This window comes from Oreochromis niloticus, linkage group LG9 (genome assembly GCF_001858045.2).
Source record: "Oreochromis niloticus isolate F11D_XX linkage group LG9, O_niloticus_UMD_NMBU, whole genome shotgun sequence".
NCBI lineage: Eukaryota > Metazoa > Chordata > Actinopteri > Cichliformes > Cichlidae > Oreochromis > Oreochromis niloticus.
The window spans coordinates 14,785,317-14,792,991 of record NC_031974.2 but is presented as its reverse complement, the minus strand read 5'-3'; positions in this window follow the sequence as shown (position 1 = coordinate 14,792,991).

Genomic DNA, 7,675 nt, shown 5'->3' with positions numbered 1-7,675 from the left:
TCAAAATTGGCCAATGGGTGATGATAATGTGAGCGCGGACGGTTATCTGTGTCCACGTGTTGTCCTTGTTTGCCCTGCCTCTCACCCTATGACAGCTGGGACAGACGCCAGGCCTCCCCTGGAAGCTTCAGGACCCTCCCCAGCCTTTTTTTTTCCATCTATAACATGTCCTCTATCAGACTTGTGCAGAAAAAAGACACTTTTATGTGTTAATTTTCAAAATTTTCACTTGTCCACTTCAGCAGCACTTGCATACACCAAACTATTCAATTATTTTTTGATTCCTTTCAATCCTGAAGACTTTTTTTTGTGTCCACATCCTGACTTCCAGAATAGAAACACAGCAGGAATAGACTTTTTCTTGCAGTTGTCTGTATTTTGTGATTCATGAAGTGATAAAATAATATTCCTAATATGTCAGCAAATACCCCTTTTCCACATAAGTGCCAGTGTTCAATCTAGAACTGGTTCCATGCATCCTTAGCCTTAAAAGGACCATTACCAGTGCCAGAAACCTGGCACCAGCAGACTGCGGGGCCTCATAGTTAAAACCACTGACACCAGTAGCTATGGGAGAGGCTGCGGATTCAGGTCACAGATGATTTTCTTTACCCTGCTCCATAATAACCAGGACTCAGACAGAACTGCTGCTAAAAATAAAACTGTATTATTTATGCTGGCTTTATCCACTTTATGCAAACGAGTGCATATTTACACAGACAGTCCCCAATCTGCAGACACTTTAATTTCTCCTCTTAATTCTGATTTTTGCACGCATTTCTAGTTTTGTTTAAATAATTTTACAGCGTCGTTTTTCATTAATATTTTATAGCTCAAATGAAGCTAGTAGAACAAAAAGTTTGGTAATAATTAGACAGAAAGTCCAATGTTATAAAGAATCTAGTTCAAAAGTCAGAGGTAAGAGCTGGACAATGAGCTGCCACAATATATCCACCACATGCATCATAAATCTGGCTCATTTCATTCATAAATCTTCACTCTGGCACTAAAAAAATGTGTGAAGTGATGACTTGTAACTGCCGCGCGAAGCATTAGTAAATTATCCATTAAAACAGCAATTAGCCACAACTTAACAGCCTCTTTATCGAGGGCTCCTCATTAGAAAGTGGAACAGTTCTCTCGGTTAGGGAGCTGGTGGTGCTGCTGCTCCTTTGTTGCTGTAGTGCACCGGTTTTATTCCCCCCCTCCTCCCGCCTCCCTCCCTTTTGTTCCTGCATTTACATGTACAGCATGTGTTTGGAGCAGGATAACCTGAAATCATTTCACTGTGCTCTTTGGGTTAAATAAAAATCTTCCCTCCCTCCCTTTAAATAAAAAATTTAAAAAAGAGAGAGAGCGAGAGATGAGGATAATTTGATGACACTCCCTGCCACTGGTAATTTTTCATTATATCGACTCTCCAGCAGAGACCGCGCCTGCGCTCCTGCTCCCTTCCGAACAAGGCTTCACCAATCCTGGCTCTGGCTCCATCCCCGGCTCGGCGTCCCACAGGCCAGCGCTAATAAGTCGCCTAGCTGTCCAGTAATGGGGGAGTGATTGAGGGGGGAGACGCTTGCTGCTGTGTGAAAGCCCGTGAGGAAGTTGAGGGGAGAAAAGCAGCTCCACGCCGCGCCGGACCGGACAGCTCCACAGAGACACATCCTACAGTTGCTGTTGTTGAGTAGCCCTTAAAAAAAAAAGAAAAAAGAAAAGAAAAAAGGGAAGAGAAAAAAAAGCGCACAGTGATGGAGAGAAAGGTATGGATGATGCTTATGCTACCTCGCGATACGTTAGCGCGGTTTGTTTTATTCCCACAGTGAGTCTCCGCTGCTCTGCCAGCCGCATCCACCATTAAAACTACTCTTTATGCGTTTAGGCTTCATCCTGTAGGCGCAGTCGGATTAGTGCGCACCGGAGTTTTTTACCTCGTCTCGCTTCAATTTATTGTGAGCCTCAAAAAAAGAGAGAGAGGGAAAAAAAACAGGGAAAACTGCCTGGATTCAATTTCCACCTCGTGGTGATTTTAGCCTCGGTGTACAAATGTAGCGGGATGTGGTTGGCAATATTTAAGGGGGGGATTGTAGGCTCTCTCTCAGCCTGTCTGCATCATCACACGGCACAGTGTGTAGTTGCAGCACCTCACCCCCCTCCACCTCCACCTCCCACCCCCTCCCTTGTTGTTTTTTTTTTTTCTTTTTTTTTGCAGCACACGCAGACACCAGGCAGCTCGGCTTGTTAACCTTGACTGGTGTGAGAAACAGACACTTGAGGAGTAATAGATCGGATGCACGGCGAAGCCCCTGCCATCCTCTCGCCTTCTTCTTCTTTTTTACGCATGCCTTTAATCCATTACCCCTCCCTCCTCCGTCCCCCCCGTCACCCCGCTTTGAAACAACAATATAATGTGCTGTTGCTTCTCTAAGTGTGTCCGGTGCAGGGGGGAGAAAGAAGAAAGTTTCAGTTTCACTGTGTTAATCTGCTGGCAGTCTGCGGTGCACTCAGGAGCAGGGGAGGAATTTGGGGGTGTACAGCTGCTGAAGCCAGATCTGCTTCTGCTGATCCCAAGGAAAATCTAATTTTTATATTAAAGCTGCAGTCAGCAACATTTCATCTGGAGGGGGGAAAAAAATCTATTTTTTGAGGAGAGTCTGCCAACATAGTTACGGCATTCACCTCTATGCAGCTTAGAGTGAAATAATTGATGCTATCTGGCTTAGAACAGTTACCACTCCCATGTTTGTCTCTTAAATGTGATTCAAGTTACCTGAAGGTGGTTTTATATTGCAAAGTAAAGATAAAAACCTAAACTGTCAGATGATTCTTTATGAGCAAGCACTTGGCGACTGTGGGGAGGAAAAACTCCCATTTAACAGGAAGCCCGTTGGCCTGTCTTAGTATGGATGCTGGAAATGTCCTAAAATATCTAACTGTTCCTGAATCTTCTGACCGCTTTTCTTTGAGAAGTTTGCACATTCTCGCTGTGCCTTTGTTTATCTCAGTGGTACTGTGGGGCGGGCCCCAAGGCACTGCAGGTAGACGTGGATGGCCAGGTGATATATTGCAGGGTAAACCCATATAAAGAAAGAGTTTGTCCTCTGTATCACTAAAATTTATCTTGGATCTTTATTTTAATAATTGTGTTGCATGCTCTGTTGTTTTTAGACTCAGAAGCAGCTGGTCTGTCAGAAATAGTTTGAAAATACTGGGGTAATTGGTGATTCTACATTGGCTGTAGGTGTGGTCAGTATAGCACACGTTAGTGTAGATTAATTGGAGGGGTCAGTGAGAGAGCAAAAATGTGTATAAATGCCACTTTATTCCATTCCAAATAGATTTTACGTACATGTTATTTTTTTCTTTTTAAGCTGTACAGATTTCAAGGTGCATGCTGCTGTTTCCACCTGCCCTCAGGCTTCAAGCTAATCTTAGCCAGAGACATTATATAAGGAGGAGACAGGGTACACAAAGTATAACATCCAAGAGGAAAAAGCTTGGAAAAAACATATTTTGGGGCCAAAGTTTGCATGTTTTTCTGGCTGCGACGTGCTTCTAAAAGGTCTGTCACTACCTGATTCGTTTTACATGTGTGCAAAACTTTATGTACTTCCTGTCACCACGGCAGATTGCAACACATTAGAAAGACTGGTTTTCTTGCAGGTGTTGGATTCAAATTAGTCTCCTGCTGTTGCCAGATGTCTGTGTTCTCATCGATATCGATGCTGTAACGCTCTCTACTTCATATTTTTGCTTTTTTCACCTATCTTTTTAAGTAGACTTTTCGCTCTTAGTATGTTTAATTTAATTAATTTTTTTACAATTTGATGAATACTTACACGGATGTAATTAATTTTTCATACTTTGTTTTGTTTTTGTTTTTTTAAAGCTAACATTCTTGTTCATGGAGCACAAAATCAGCTTCATAGAAACTCTTAGCCATGATGGAGTTTATTTGCTTAATTAGATCCGTATATTAAACAGTCTTAACCAAAACCAGAAAACAATGTGCCTTTTTTCTACAGAAAAAAGCAAATCTTCTATATAATAACCAGTTAAATTAAACATATATTTAAATATAAATTTCTTTGACACACTTCTACAAACCCTTTTATCTGCAGCAGCTATGCAGTGTATTTGTCAAGACCTTTATTGTGAAAGGCATAGTCCTTTTTGCATGTGCTTAGAGAAAACTGAGTACGTATCGAGCAGCAATGCAGCATCAGTTTTGGCTGAAGCTTGTAGTTTTATGGATTAATAACCAAACATACACTCACTGGCCACATTTTTAGGTAAACATGTTCAGCTGCTTGTTAACGCGAAGATGTAATTAGCCAATCACATGGCAGCCACAGTCGAGAGGAAGTTCACACTGAGCATGAGAATGAGGGAGAAAGGTGGTTTAAGTTTATGGCAGAAGAGCATCTCTGAACCTTGAAGCAGATGGGCTATAGCAGCAGAAGACCGCTGTGAGTGCCCCCCACTGTTAGCTATGAACAGCTGGTCGTGGCACATAGCTGCCCCTCCCTTAACCTGGTTCTGCTGGAGGCTTCTTCCTGTTAAAGGGGAGTTTATTCTTCCCACTGTCGCCAAAGCGCTTGATCATAGAGAGTCATGCGATTGTTGGGGTTTTCTCTGTATTATTGTAGGGTCTTTACCTTACCATATAAAGCGCCTCGAGGCAGCTGTTGTTGTGATTTGGTGCTATATAAATGGTAGGGTCTCAATTTGGATTCATTAGAATGAAAGACTGGATCCATCCTGCCTTGATCCACCGGTTCGGGTTGATGGCGGTGGTGTTTTGGAGTTGGGGATATTTTCTTGGCACACTTCCGGCCTCTTAGTACCGACTGTTTTTGCTGACCACGTCCATCCCTTTATGTCCACAGTGTATCAGTCTACTAAATGGATTTATCTTTGGATAGATCCTAGGTAGCCATTTTCTAATGTTTCCCTGTTTATGCTAAGCTAAGCTGTAGCTTTATTTTTACCAGAGAAATGTAGAAGATGAATTGAACTTCTGTCCTTCTGTGAAATGTCTTTTAAAAATGGGCCGACTGTTGAGTCACCACATTTTAATTCCAACCTTATGAATTGCACATGGGTTATTGACTACGCTGCTCTGTTTGCGTATCATTTCATTTCAGTTTCTCGAGGTCTCGCAACCCTTAATTGAAAAAGCAAACTAAGCCATTTGATCAGTTTCCCTATCACATCATCGCCCTCGCCATTCTTCCTTCGACGGGTTGCTTTGGGAGTCAATAAAGCGAAAAAGCTCAGAAGAGCCTTAAAACTTGGTTTTAAGCCGTTTGCATAATAGCTGTAAATGTGTTGATTTATGCCGCTCCACTCTGATTTCACATACAGCTCTCTGGAGTTATGAAGGACTTGGTGACTCAGCTGCTTGCTGATATCAGATGCTCTTCATTTTGATGCTCTGTATGAAAAAAACCACACAGACGCAGGCATTTGGGTGCAATTAGACAACAAAGAATATTGCATAACGGCTGTTATTTAGGAAAGCGGCTGCCTGCGTGTTAGTTTTCCATAGGTTTAGTCTCTTGGAAGTGATCCCATTCATATTTCCAGCAGACTTTTTCCATATGGCATATACATTAGGTTTCCATGTGGCCGAGGAAGAATGTCCTACCCATTCGCTCCTATTCGAGGTGGTATAGGAAGCTTTTGAGCTACTCTTGACTCGATTTTTATTATAAATGGAGTTGTTGTAAAGTGGCGTTCACCGTAGAAACGGCTGGTCCTTGTCAGCGCCCGGTCTATGAAAAAAAGGACTAAAATAGCTCAGTTTCAAACTGCAGTCTTCCCTGACCCAGCTGCTGGCACAGATATTCCCTTCAGTATAAAGAACGGCGAACAGTCCTATTAGTATGCAAGGTGCCGTCACAGCTTCTGAGGTCTGATAGAGGATCAGAGGATCGGCTCCTTTTACAGTCTGCTGAATGCTTCACGTGGCTTTTTAAGGAAAGTTGCACGGGAGGACTCCCCCCCTCCTCCACCCCCCACACGCACGTTTACACCCCAGTCACTTTGTTCAGCGGTGTTTGAAATTTAGTTTGAGACGCTCATCAAGGTCAATCAATGTTTCGCTGAGTGGATTCACCTCCAGAGTTTCTCAAACTTATTTATCACGCTGTTTTTCCACCAGCCGTGAGATTGATTAGACAGACTGGAAGCTGCACACATTTGGCTTTGTTTCCCAAATAGTAGGTCACCCAATTAAATGTTCCCTGGCTTTGTGTTTTGTGTTGTTTGTAGGGATAAATTAACAATGGAGCACTTCCTTTTTTTTCTTTCTGTTTTTTTGGGCTGGAGAGGAATGCGCTGGTTCAATGGGTGTTTGTTGCCCTGGACTCAAATAAGCTTAAACTAAAACCTAGAAATGTGATCGATTTCATTCAATAGTACTTTTGTAATGATTAGTCAATCAGGTTTTCAAGCAAAAATGTTTTTAAAAAAAAAGAAGATTCGGATGAAATGTGAAAAATTTCTTCTTTTAATGGTTTTATCTGATAACAGTTTGAATATCTTTGTTTCTGGAAAAGAACTTTTCTGTGTTTTACGGCATTTTAAAGGCGTCGTGTCATCCTCAGCTCCATATTTTTCTTCTCTGACTCTATGATAATAGCTTTGGTTCAAAACAACCCTATTTATCCTATACAGGATCTTGGTGTAGGCCCTTAATGCATCCTTTGTCTGAAACAAGCTGTTCACTTCCTCTCATTTCAGTCAGCTTTCCTCTGATTGGCTACGCCACTCTGCTTGAAACACAGCATTTACATCGATTTAAAGGACTTTGGGTTCAGAGTGATTACTTGTGCACATGCTGCGTTCATTATATAAAACACGGCCATGTATTTATGCTCGCTAGGCATTTCATTACGTACCCCTTGCCAGTACCCAACTGGACCCCTTTTACATTCAGAACTGCTTTAATGCTTCGAGAGACAGATTCAAAAACATGCTGAAAGTTTTCCTCAGAGATTTTGGTTCATATTGACACGATAGCATCACACAGTCAGTGTAGATTTGTCAGCTGCATACATAATTAGAATCTTCTGTTCCACTTCATCCCAAAGGTGCAATATTGGATTGAGATCTCTTGACTGTCGAGGCCATTTGAGTACAGTGAACTCGTTGTCATGATCAGAAAAACAGTTGGAGATTCTTTGAGCTTTGTGACATAGCTGAAGGCAGCAATCGGAAAATGGGTACACTGCCATCTTAAAGGGACTGACATGGTCAGCAACAACAATCGGGCAGGCCATGGTGATTAATTTATGGTTCTAAGGGGCCCAAAGTGTGCCAGGGAAGTACCCCACATACCATTACACCACTAGTAGCATGAACTGCTGATACAAAACAGGATGGATCCATGCTTCATGTCAGTGACACTAACTTCTGATCCTACCTGGTGTGGTCTTCTGCTGCTGTATCTGCTCCATCTGCTTTAAGGTTCTACATGTTGTTCATTCAGAGATGCTCTTCTGCATACCTTGGTTGGAACAAGTGGTTATTTCAGTTACTGTTCCATTCCTATCAGCTTGAACCAGTATGGTCATTCTCCTTTGATCTCTGATCTCCCACACAGCTGCTGGATATTTTCCCTTTTTCAGATCCTGGAGATCATCACTTTTCTCGCCCATTCGGATCCTCAGTTTGA